Here is a 6107-nt window from a genome sequence, read left to right on the forward strand (position 1 = left end):
GACACAGCATTTATAATATTAGTTAGGAAGTAAGGATTAGGATTAGGATAATATACCTAGTGCTAATGCTACTTTTAGTTGTAGCTAGTGAAATAAGAATAAACGAACCTGCTACAGCGCCCTTTAAATGGATATTGTAAACGCTCTTGACATGTTTTTTCCTAACTTTTTATCGTGGAAACTGTAACTTGAGTATATAGATAGCTATGTATAACTCGTTGTGAAATGAAACTTTTCAAAAAACATTGTTTACTACTACGCAGAAGTTGATATTGTTCTTTCTAAGCCATTGCATATCCTATTGTTTGGAAACATACTAGTTATTTCAAATGCAGTGTTTGCTGGAAACAATAGATTAAAAAAGGGGTTTTACTTTTTATTACAATTTAATTGGAATGCTTCACTAAAGTTCATTCATATTCACCGCAATATTTTTGAAAATGCTTTTTGTTTATTTGATTTCATGTAAACTCGTAGATATAATAAAAAATGATAGAGATGAGTAACTAGAACCGCGACTCTACCACTTTAAAGTGTAAGTTCGGTGAGGTTTTGGTATTCTCTTTTTCTAACTTTCAGATTGCAGATGAATTCATTAAGAAAATTTGATCGAAAGTTATATGCAATTTGTAAATACCAAAGACCTTATAATCATACTTAATTTATATAGTAGCTACGTAACGTACTGTTCTTTTGAAGTTAAAAGGACAGCTTCACTGGGCTTTTGGACAACAGCGATACAATTTTGTAAACAAAATTGACATGATCGATCGCGGGGGCGAGTGCAAGTGGCTATTAGCAGGACCACGGAGCACCCTCTAGATACACTCGGCGAGGGCTTTCCATACCGAGTGCCTTGTGTGCACTAGCTGACGAGCCCCACGCCAATACCCACCATAACACCAACACAATACAGCTTTTAATCCCATCTCTCATACCCTCGACACTTCCGACTGCTCCAATGAAAAGACGTTTGAAAGTCAATTCTGGTTCAGCTGAATAAGGTTGAAATTGAAAAGGTTCGAGTAATGTTTTCGGAACGTGACAGCAGTGAGGCCGCCGCCTTGTTTGATACAGGGTGTCAGAATTGAAATACGCTTGACACTAGTTGGCTATTCAGAGAAGTCGTGGCTCGGCTGATTGATAGAGAGTTCCTTAACTCCCCCTGTTGTTGAGAGAGTTTTTTAAACGTAGCAATTATTTGTAGTGTAGGTACTTGAGGTGAGAGGTGAAGGGTGAAAAATTATAATTAAAAAGAAGAAGATATTCAAAAACCAAGACAACTCATTTGGAAAGTTATCTTTTTTTACAAACAGATACTTACATGCATTTCTGCAAATGTTCATGTGTGCAAGTAACATGATATAATTTTATGTAGAATGTAAACAATACATACGAATGGGAGAAATGGGTGACTTATGGAACGTCAATGGCCAGTGGAACTTTTTCATTGCTCTTGTGTATTTATGAATTACTATTTCCATACTCATACTCACAATGCCTTACACATTTACCATCGTGAATAATTTAGCTGCCTAATTACCATTAGCAGGCACTTCTCTTCAAAACGCTGGAGCATTCACAAAGTGCGTTTTTGATACACGTAAACACATGGTGCTAGTCAGCATTACCCAGAGCAGCTATTAAGAGTCCTTCACACGTAAACAACCTTTAAGGGCACTTAGCTAAGGGAAAATGCAAAATACACGCATGTACATAAGTGCTGTGGGTACCTGAAGCAGATTTACCGATGTGGTTGCGCATAGTGCAGTTTGAAATTTTATTCAAAAGTGGTTGGTAAATGGAGAGTTTAAAGTAGGTAGGTAATTCATAGTATGAGTACCTACCTACGTACGTTGTGAATTTGTTATATTAAAAAAAAATCCTTTACAGTCCATTGAACTTTAAAAGAACATATAATTTCAGGCAGGTTTAGAGGGAATTCAGGAAATGTATTTCAGTGCGAGTTCACATAACAACACGTATATTCCGATCCGATGTTGTGTTCGATTGTTGTGACGTGAGATGATAAGTGCCAATTTCTCCATAGTCGGTTATCTAACGGACAGGGTTTGATTTATAAATTAAACGTCATCCCCATATAAAATTCATGACAGATGTGTCAAAAGTTAACCACTATTCCGTGGTTATGTTCTAACCAACTATGGAGACATTGGCACTAAGTAGGTTGAAACTGCGTTGAATCGTCAAGTGCCTTTGTTAAAACCTGCTTCAATTATTTTTGTCACATAAAACGAAAAAAGAATGGCAAGTTCATTTATTAATTTACTTCGTTAGAACCTGCAGTTCATTATTTTTACACGCCAATTAAACAAATGCTTGTTTCATTCCGACAACTTTGAGGAAGAGTGCACAAATGAATTGAATTTTATAACTAGCTGCTTTTGCAAAGAAAATTAACAGTTATTTCTGTTTTCTGTCATAACAAGTAATTTATAATTACCTTTTTATAATAATAATTTAAAAAAAATTGTTATCCTTAAATATTATGTTGGGCATCGTTCAGGACTATACCCCCTCCAAGACACTATAACAAAACATCGGGCACAATTAAAATAAAATAAATTGTGTATGGTACAGTAAATACCTAAATACCTAAAATTTTTTTTGCTTACTAACATTTCGATGATAAACCCTGATAGGTATATATATCTGTGCCCCAGCTCTGGACTTGAGTTTGTCTCCTTGGAGAAAGGATTAATATTCAGTCAGTCATTGACTTTCAGTCTATGAAACTACCAACGAGTATTATATCTTTCGTGCATCTCAAATTAATTCAACATAGCCTAACCAACATTAGGGGCCACTTGCACCAAAATATTAAATTTAGATTTAGTGTTAAATCTCCATTTATGCCATCAATTTATTTGGACTGACGTTTTTTAAATCGAAATGAAACACTGTCAGATGTGTGCAAGTGGCCCTAAATCTAGATTGCATGCACCAAAGTTAACACTGTGGTGCGTGCTGCCCTAAAAACGACAAATAAGTTCATATAAATTTATTTTAATGAAAATGTGGCTTAGCACACTCCGGGTAACATTACCTATCACCCTAAAAAACAAAACGAAAATCGGTCAGCCGTTTCGGAGTTACGCTACCACAGATAGGTGTAGAAGATGTAATGGTTTATTTTATGATTGATTGAGGCGCATTCCGTCTAAGCTATCACTGAAATCGAATCGATTCATACGAGTTATTCAGAAATACCCGCGCCGGAGCACTGGAAGGCGTGTCCTCAACATGCACAGCTATTCGCATCTCGCATCGCTTTGAGCTATTCATTCGAATCATACGAGCGATTAATCGATTACGCGGCACATTCGCAAACAACAGTGCCATGCCCAGGACGGTCACACGCTTCGCTGCGTACGTTATGTTATGAGGCTTTGCAGTGCTTGCCTTCCTAGTCTCGTCTATCTACTCACGGACTTAACGACCTATGTACAGAGATAGAGGTAATATTGAGATTTCCTACAGGCTTTTGATTTTAAAGAAATTCAGCAAAATTCCAATGCTATAACAACATAGGTACGGTCAGCTGCATAAGTTGTTATACACTTCTGTACCTTGTCAAAGTGACGAAACGTCAATGCTTCAATGAATGGATAGGCGGTTTGTTAGATGGACAAGGTTCGAAAGTGTATAGCTACTTATGCAGATGACTGTACCTACTACTACTACTACTGCAGGTGTATTAGCAGGTACCTAAAATATCATATTTCGGAAATTGAGATATTTCCTCACTCGCTTCAATGTATTTATAAGCTTCTTATGAAACATGCCAGATCAAATTGCAGCAGTCATTATATATTTCTGGTGTATCATAAAACACACGAGTACCTAATACCGACATTTATGAAATGAGGTGCTGCAAAGGGTATGATTATTAATAATTATATTATGAATAACTTGAAAGGTAGCCATTAACGCTAATTAGCATGATTGTTAGCTTGGTACTATAGAAGATGCTGAAAATAAGACACTCAGGAAGTTTGAAGTAAAATACTTTTATAAGGAACACAAACTATTCAAAAAGGAATCTAATAACAAACAGAAGTCTTTTAAAAGTTATCCTTGTTTTTTTCTGCCATCTTGAATTGAATGAATCCGCATGAATCCAGTGACCGGCCAGTCAATGCGAATCACAGACAATATAGAAACTAAATGAACTAAAGAACAACTCCTAGCTACATCTAGTAATCCGGCCGGACCTATGATGAAATAAGTAGCTTGATATTAGTAAAGAATAGCATTGGTAAATTTAAACGCTAACAGTCGGCCGTCCTGTTATTGGGAATGTCCCCATTCCCTGTCGGCCATTCGAACGCTAACTAACAAGTTCTAAATTTATGTTAACAAACTGAATGAATTAGCAAAATTAATAAAGTTATTATATCTATGCGGTGATATTAAATGCACTTAGCAATCATAATTAAAATAAAACTCAAAGAGACTATAAGTAATTAGTAAACCATATTCCGGCTGTTCTTATTGATGTACTTAATGCTGGTCTGACGCTGGTCTGCTACGCTGCAACGTTGCTAGGTGAATTTTTGGTCGGCTACACTGTATGTTCATTGTTCCTCAGAATCTGAAATAGGTACACAAATTATATATTAATTAGTTGTTTTTTTTTTTTTTTTTTTGTTTATTGTTCTACTGCTGGACAGTGGCCTCCTTATTAGTGTTCTACTGCTGGACAATGGCCTCCTTATTAGTCTTCTACTGCTGGACAATGGCCTCGTAGCAGAATAAATCAAATTAATTCGTACGAGTAGGTAAATTAAATAGTGATTATTTGAATATTGATATGATTTTGTTTCTGATATAATTTTTAAAATTTAAACATAATCTTTATTTATTTTGAGTAACATTAAAGTGAAAGAAAGTATTATTATACTTAATAAGAGTATTATAAGAAATATAGGCTTAGTTTACATATAAAATGTCACTAGTATTGTGGGTACCGCTTGTGCTTCGGCATACCAGTCACAACCCAGTGTGAGTACCGCTTGCACATCGGCATACCAGCCACATATACTCGGACAACATACTTACTCTTTATCAGATAAATAGTATAGTGGGTACCGCTTGTGCTTCGGCATACCATTCACAACCCAGTGTGAGCACCGCTTGCACTTCGGCATACCAGCCACTATATACTAATTATCATTAGGTGAGCACCGCTTGTGCTTCGGCATACCATTCACAACCCTGTGTGAGCACCGCTTGCACTTCGGCATACCATTCACCTTTTATTATAACAATATTAAAGTGTGTGTATTATCATTCAGTGAGTACCGCTTGTGCTTCGGCATACCAATCACATCCTTGTGTGAGCACCGCTTGCACTTCAGCATACCATTCAACTTCATTTATCGGAACAATACTGTTCGGTCATCCATTCTCATAATATATTTATAATGCAGGTATCTTAGTATCAAAATATATTCCAATTCTTCTATTTTATATATAATATTCTTGTATTTTTATATTTAAATCATCATTTATTATAATAACAACAGTGTGTTAAACATTTTGATTTATTAGGACAATACTGTTCAGACAGCCATTCTCATAATATATGTATATAAAATGTAAGTTTCTTTCCATGTTCTCATAATGTAGGTATTCCAATCCTTTCATTTTATGTCTTATATTCTTGTGTCTCAATATTAAATCGGCCTTTTCTTTGTAATTATATTAAAGTGTTTTAACGATCTTGATTTAATAGATCAATGCTGACCCTCAGCCATTCTCATTATGTAGATTTTTATATGCATATTCTCATTTTATGATTATTCCAATTATATCTTCATATTTAAATCATCGTTTTCTTTATCATCATCATATTCATCATACAATATGTAGGGTAACGTAACGTACCTTGGGACGCTTGTACCTCGGGACATTGATTGTATTTTAAAAACCGGCTAAATAAACACATTAAAATTCTATCCTAGGCATAGTATTTTACTCGCTTGGCAAAACTAGTGAGTCTCGTGATCATACCAGCATCGAGTGTGTGGTGAAGACAGTATGAAGTTTTTTGGAGTCAAAAGTAGCTTTTGTATAGTTTTTTG

The 6107-nt window shown here is 35.4% G+C and overlaps 1 long non-coding RNA gene across 1 annotated transcript; it reads right to left on the reverse strand.

Moving 5' to 3' along the window:
- Positions 1 to 4012: 4012 nt before the first annotated feature.
- LOC125489752 lies at positions 4013 to 5888 on the reverse strand. Its single transcript, XR_007267215.1, has 2 exons — positions 5083 to 5888; positions 4013 to 4615 (listed from the first exon to the last, which is right to left on the reverse strand). It is a non-coding gene; the product is annotated as an uncharacterized LOC125489752 (long non-coding RNA).
- Positions 5889 to 6107: the final 219 nt, after the last annotated feature.

The sequence above is a fragment of the Plutella xylostella genome, chromosome 17, assembly GCF_932276165.1.
Source record: "Plutella xylostella chromosome 17, ilPluXylo3.1, whole genome shotgun sequence".
NCBI classification, from domain to species: domain Eukaryota; kingdom Metazoa; phylum Arthropoda; class Insecta; order Lepidoptera; family Plutellidae; genus Plutella; species Plutella xylostella.